General features: G+C 37.9%; 1 protein-coding gene across 1 annotated transcript in view; it reads right to left on the reverse strand.

Moving 5' to 3' along the window:
• LOC106872213 (neutral alpha-glucosidase AB) overlaps window positions 1-7,516 on the reverse strand; it is a 60,777-nt gene that overhangs the window by 51,715 nt on the left and 1,546 nt on the right. The window lies entirely within an intron of this gene.

Below are 7,516 nucleotides of genomic sequence, written 5' to 3' on the forward strand. Positions count from 1 at the left end.
GATAAGAGCAAGAGAGAGAGAGAGTGATAAGAGAGAGAGGGATGAGAGAGAGAGAGAGAGAGAGAGAGAGATAAGAGAGAGAGAGAGAGAGAGAGATAAGAGAGACAAGGCAGCAAGAGACTATCAGTGCTAGAAAGTGGGAAAGAGACTAGTACAGAGAGGGGGTGGGGGTGGAAGGAGACTACTAAAGTGAGTGAGAGGGGTAAAAAGATAAATAAGAGGGACAGTGAGTGGTCATCACACACACACACACGCACACACACACACTTTTCTTTAAAATGTTATTTATGATGCATAATGGGAAATAACAGCTGTTTGTCTAAATTGATTAACAGGGAATATAAAGAAAGTTTTAAAGCTCTGAGTAGAGAAAAGGCAGGGGTTTTTATTTTTCCCCTTCAAGTTGCAAGTGGAGAATTGTAACACTCAATGGCCATTGAGTAAATACACCCCTACTTCATTTTCACCTTAAAATACACAGCAAATATCTTAAATCTCTTGCAGACTTCAGTCTGATGATATAATTTCTTTTTCTATTTAAATTTTAAGCTAAATACTAAATGTCCAATTCTCAATAGGTCTCATTCCTACATTTGTAGGTAGACAGAAGTGGGCCGATCCAAGTTTGAAACTCTTAGGTTTTTATTAACACTAGTTTAGAAATAAAGATCCCTAGTTTAAAATCTGGTCCCGTATGTCAAGATGTATAGACTAAAATGTTTCTGCTCTTCTGAAGCGAATCTTATTGTTCACAATGAACTTCTCAACACCTGGCACAAAGCCACCTCCTTTATTACTGTCCACTCTCCCACTCTGTCAAGGGTTCTTGCACAATTTGTTAGGTTCCACAAAAACAAAAAAGGGGGCACCAAGTACACTCTGTAAAGTGGTTAGCATTGTTGTTGTTGGCACTCCATCGGTTACGACGATGAGGGTTCCAGTTGATCCGATCAACAGAACAGCCTACTCGTGAAATTAACGTGCAAATGGCTGAGCACTCCACAGACACGTGTACCCTTAACATAGTTCTCGGGGATATTCAGCGTGACAAGGCTGACCCTTTGAATTACAGGCACAACAGAAACAGGAAGAAAGAGTGAGAGAAAGTTGTGGTGAAAGAGTACAGCAGGGTTTGCCACCATCCCCTGCTAGAGCCTCGTGGAGCTTTAGGTGTTTTCGCTCAATAAACACTCACAACGCCCGGTCTGGGAATCGAAACCACGATCCTATGACCGCGAGTCCGCTGCCCTAACCACTGGGCCATTGCGCTTCCACGGTTAGCATTAAACCACACAAAATAAACAAAAGGAGAAATTGGAGCTCAATGTAATCATCAGGCTCAAATGACCATGCTTGTGGACATGTCCAGTTCATGTCAGGATGGACATTCAATGAGGACGTGTCATAAACTCATCCCAGACATTTAGAAAACAAAATATCAAAAGACAAGTGAGACTTCCATTAGCTACTTAATCAGCTGATGTTATCTAAAATATTGGTTCAGATTCAACTCAAGGCTATATTCTTAGAATTGCTTATTGGTTAAGATTTTAAATGGTTAGCTTTGCAAAACAGTGTTTGCTGAAATCAGCGTCAGAACTTGGGTTAATTTAAGACTTATGAGTGAAGTTTGATATATGAAATGTGTGGAAGTCCATCCTAGGTATAAATATATATTTTTGGACTGACTCCTGTGCAGGTGGCACATAAAAAACACCATTTGAGTGTGGCTGTTACCAGTACTGCTGGACTAGCCTTCGTGCTGGTGGCATGTAAAAAGCACCCATACACTCTTGGAGTGGTTGGTGTTAGGAAGGGCATCCAGCTGTAGAAAGTCTGCCAGATCAGATTGCAGTCTGGTGTAGCCATCCGGTTCGCCAGTCCCCAGCCAAATCGTCCAACTCATGCTAGCATGGAAAGTGGAGGTTAAACGATGATGATGATTACCATTAATATAGAGGAGTTCCAATGATGTTAATGATATTTTTTTTTTTTACTTTTAACTCCCCCAGTTCAAAGTTTATCTCTGCAAGATACCTGCCAACCTATTTCTGGTCCTATCTATTCCACTGCCAGCCACACCAACCAACTTCACAATACAGGCTCAGCTACCATCACAATATAGCTAAATATGATCACAGTTTTGCAAAGGTTGGCTACCAAAGAAATGTTTTTCTTTTTTCATAATCAAGATATTATACACATCAAGAAAGGGAGGAACAAAAACAACACGGTAGAGTTAAAGGAAGTTTTGTCAGAGACAATCTTTCTGTAATAGGTGGCATTCTATAAAATGGTCTGGGTTAAGAACTGAAATAATGGACAGAGGAAACAGAAGACAACTGGAGTTTTTTCCCAGGGTCCTCTTTAGTACCAATGCCAAAATAAAATGTATCCACGAAAGCAGAACTCTAATATGGCTATAGTGAATATTGGTTTCAAATCTGGGGACAAGAGCAGTAATATCAGTGAAGGGCAGAAGTGAATCATACCAACCCCAGTGCTCGACTGATACTTATTTCAATGACCCTGAAACGATAAAAGGCAAAGTCAACTTTTGATTTGCATGTTGAGCATCAAGCACAGACAAGGGATCTCCATCTGTTTCAATCTTTGACAATGAATTGCGTTAGTCTCCTGATGAAACCACTTGCCAATGCTTCAGTTTCTGTGGACCTTCATTGCATTTGGTGTCAGCCATGATTCTGTCTCCTTTGAGGTGTTCATCAGATCCAAGACATACATATTCAGAATGAGAGTGAGTGTGTGTGTGTGTGTGTGCATACTGTACTTTTACTGGTTTCAGTCATTTGACTGCGGCCATGCTGGAGCACTGCCTTTATAGTCGAGCAAATCCACCCCAGAGCTTATTCTTTTTAAGCCTAGTACTTATTCTATCTGTCTCTTTTGCCAAACTGCTAAGTTGCAGGGACATAAACACACCAGCATTGGTTGTCAAGTGATGCTAGGGGACAAAACAGAAACAAACATACACACACACACATATATATATATATATATATATATATATATATATATGATGGGCTTCTTCCAGTTTCTGTCTACCAAATCCACTCACAAGGCTTTGGTTGGCCCAAGGCTATAGTAGAAGACGCTTGCCCAAGGTGCCCCGCAGTGGGACTGAACCTGGGACCATGTGGTTGGTAAGCAAGCTACTTACCACACAGCCACTCCTGCGCATGCATACAGAGAGAAAGAAAAGATACATGCATAGCTGTGGCTACAGATTTTGCTTCATAAGTCTTCATCCAATTCATGCCAAAAGAACAAATACATTTACAAAATACTCCATACACAACAGAGTATATTGTGCCTCAGCTACTTGTAGTCTCATGGCAAATCAGAAATACTGGGGACTGGACTGCTATGGGGTAAGGGAAACCACCTAGCTAGTGCAGGTCTGTAGTCATTAAAGGACAATTATTCCACCATGCTTATTAAATCTGATAGCCGTCTCCTTGAATAGATAGACCTTGGATTTTCAAGCATGTGAAAGCTGTCCAAATGGAATTATTCTTGATGATGACATTGGAGTATGGAGTGACTTTATCAATGCTACCTGATGTTACTGAAAGGTAGATTGAGAATTAGCTTAGCTGGTCTGGTGCAAATATTGCTTCAACTATTCAATCTTGTGTGAACCTTACAGGTATGAAATCCAAGTAGTAATGTAGGAGATCATCTATGAATTTCTAAGATACACATGTCACATTTGAACACATTCTTTCCCCTACTTGTGACTGAAACTTTTAAGACAAAATCAATATTAAAGTAACCAACCAATAGAACAGAACTTAGCAACTCTTCTGTAAACACAAATCAGTTAAGGAAATAATACAATGAGGATTCTAAACAGTTACTCAAGTTTTTAGACATAGCAGCTTGATTCTCCCTCAAATCATGCCCTCAGCTCATCAAACAAAGAAAATACATACATTGGATTAATTATTATAAAATCTGGTAATTAGTCATATATTAATTAATATCGAATAATTATCAGGAGGCCAGCACATCTAAAGAATCAAAGAGATTCAGAAATATTATCTACAATCTCAGGGGATTAAGGTACATTTTTTAAAATGTTGAGAACAATTTAGGTCTTAATAGACACAAGATGTGATCTATTTCTAGCGCATTAACTGTCCATGTTAATGGTCGTTGTTATTTTTTAAAATGTACATTGGATTAATGTATTCCTAGATACACTGTCTAAATGAAAGCTGAGTAAGATTGGAATACTTTTAATTAAATCAGATCTGCTCATATATGGCAGGCATGAGGCTAAATTATATCTTAGTATATAAGACATTTTTATATTGAACCCCCCCCCTCAAAAAAAAAAAAAACATTCGGGTGAATGTGAAAACTGGAAAGTGAAATGTCTAGTGGTTCAATCAAACCTGAATCAGTAGATATACTGCCAAAAAAGTGCTCCACTAATGACTACCCCATCGTATGTTTAGTCACAATTCATCTAGGATTACATGATCTTTTCTTTAAGGGAAACATGGGGTTCACTGCTACTTGCAGCTGATCAAACTCAGAGTTTCTATCACTGGCTCTTACTAAAAGAGGTTTCTTCTAGTAAAGGAACTGAAATGACAGAAGCATGGCCGTTTTACATAACCAGACCAAAAACAGATACTAAATAGTCAAGTGAACTGAACTGACTGAGGTAGATAAAAAGAAAACATTGGAAAAGCTTTATCAGTGATCGATGCTAGAATTACTGCGAAACCCTCCTAAATCACTTCTTTTTTCAGAAATACACTATGCCTAGAATAAATGGTCATGGTCACAGTTGCAATATTTGATGGCAGGTATGGCTGTGTGGTTAAGTTTGTTTCCCAACCACATAGTTTCAGGTTCAATCCCCCTGCATGGAACCTTAAAGTGTCTGCTATTGTAGCCTTGTACCAACAAAAAGCTTAGGAGTAGATTTGGCAAACAAGCTGAAAAAAGTGTCTCATATCATCATCATTTAACGTCCGCCTTCCATGCTAGCATGGGTAGGACGATTTGACTGAGGATTGGCAAACCAGATGGCTGCACCAGGCTCCAATCTGATCTGGCAGAGTTTCTACAGCTGGATGCCCTTCCTAATGCCAACAACTCAGAGAGTGTAATGGGTGCTTTTACATGCTACCGGCACGAGGACCAGTCAGGCGGTACTGGCAATATACATATATATATATATATATATATATACACACACACACAGATAGATATGAGAGAGAGAGATATCATCATTTAGTATCCATCTTCCATGCTGGTATGGGTTGCCAAGTGCTGTTGAGCCAGAGGACTGTGACAAGATCCAGTGTCTGCTTTGGTATGGTTTCCGCAGCTAGATCTCCTTTCTCACACCAATCACTTTACAGGGTGCTTTTTACGTGGTACTGTCACTTGTGCAGTCACCAAGCACCTCACAAGATCCCTCAACTCAAGGGGTGTAGACTGAGGATGTGGCTTTATTCCAGAGGTTAAAGTAGGATAGAGAGAAACAGGTACAGGTGTTTTGTTGTAGAGAAGGTACATGATTACAAACATGTTTGAGTCTCCTTGTCTTAACATTATGCAACTATGGTAAATGAATGTCATTCATTTCCAATATCCTCCATATTTGTCATGGGACAATATTACCTTGTTTGGAAAGAGTGAAGTGTTGGTGACAGGAATAGTATCCAACTGTAGAAAAATCTACCTCAATAAAATCAGTCCAAGCATGAAAAATTGGATGGTAAAACAATGGTCATGATAAATCTACCTAACCAGTGTTGATATGGAGATATATTTGCCATATGAATCATACTGATAGAGACCCCCGCCCCTAAAGTAGTTCAGACAAAATACACATTTTGGAGAAATTAGCCCATCTCTACAAACTGACATAGCAATTCCTACAGACCATCATCAAAACGTGAAGGATGCATTTCTACATTATGCAGCCCACACGGTTTGCAACCGATTCTGTTAGTGCCTTACTACCATAAAGTTTCAATAACTAGTATATCTTATGATAAAAGCCTCCAGGGTTTGCTGCCTGCTCTGCATCACAACTCCACACATTAAATGAGATGCGATGGTCACGGTTAAACTGCTTTGTTCATAGGCCTGCTTGATCAGAGCTAATCTAGAGCTAAACGAGGAAGAGTGTACTTAACTAAAGAGCCTGTGTAGTCGTTCGTTATGCTAGAAATAGGAGCCGAATATCACTCGAAGTCTACCCAGCCATCTTAAACGTTTTTGATACATTACGACTAAATATTCGACAGAATGGTCATAACTGAGACGTAACTAATTCAAGATTAGAAGAGCTAGGAATAACGGAGGGCATTTCACACAGGAAATTATTTACCTCTCAAAAATGTAAAAACTGAAACATTTAAATATCTTGTTATCGTTGGCTGAACTAGTTCGTTTAGCAAAAAATATTAAGAGCAATTAACTTATAACAAATCTTATCTCTCACAAACATTGATAACTTGCATTAAATTTTTTTTTTTAAATAACAACCGAGATATTGCGTATTTTTCTTTTTTCTTTAACATTTGGCAATTATAAACGTTAAAAGGCAACTTGATGGTCTATATCAGCAAACGTCAAACAAAAGGGAGGGGCCGCGTGTAGCCTATATATATATATATATATATATATATATTGGGGAAGCAAAGTTGTCAATACTGATCCCTGCTGGTGTTGGAGATCTATGTGACTAACGAAGCGGGTTGGTAAACACCTGAGACGATTTTGAGCATTAAGGGAACCGAAATTATTTGCAAACTGAATCTAGAAGAGCATGGCTAATTTAAGGCTAAAAATCACTAATTTCCAACCAAATACCGATGCTATATCAATTAGTATTCACCAAATACATATTTCACATTAAATATTCTGGTTATATCAATATAACAGGACTGAATTTTTATTGTTCTTTATCAATTTCGTTAAGTATTTTCATTAAATTTCATTAAATATTTTTTTTCAAAAGCAGTAATGACACCAAAGAACGAAGGAAATTGTTTTCCCTTAATTATACTTTATAAATTTAATTTAGAAATTTACAGGATGGGTGTAATTGATCTAAAGAAGTTTTCCAACACCTGGTTCTTCAATTTTCTTTTCATTTTATTTTATTTATAAGAAAAGACATATTGGATAATGCAGTCCTAGAACGACAATCTGAAAATAAGACCGACTAAAACGCCTTTTATCAAAACGTCCACTGGATCAGGGCTAACCTAGGGTCAAACAACAACAACAACAATTATTATTTCTATATTTTATGATATTTATTCCACTGTATTACTAATATTTCTCAAAATGTTGGCTTTTCCTTCTTTCGAAATACACTCAACTTCCTTATGAGGGGTATCGTGTGCTTTATATATATATATATATATGGCGATCTTACGGTACAGTGCCTAGAAATGCCATCGAATATATATATTATACACACACTAATATAAATATTATATATATATATATATATATA

The sequence above is a fragment of the Octopus bimaculoides genome, chromosome 6 (assembly GCF_001194135.2).
Source record: "Octopus bimaculoides isolate UCB-OBI-ISO-001 chromosome 6, ASM119413v2, whole genome shotgun sequence".
In the NCBI taxonomy this organism is placed as follows: Eukaryota; Metazoa; Mollusca; class Cephalopoda; order Octopoda; family Octopodidae; genus Octopus; species Octopus bimaculoides.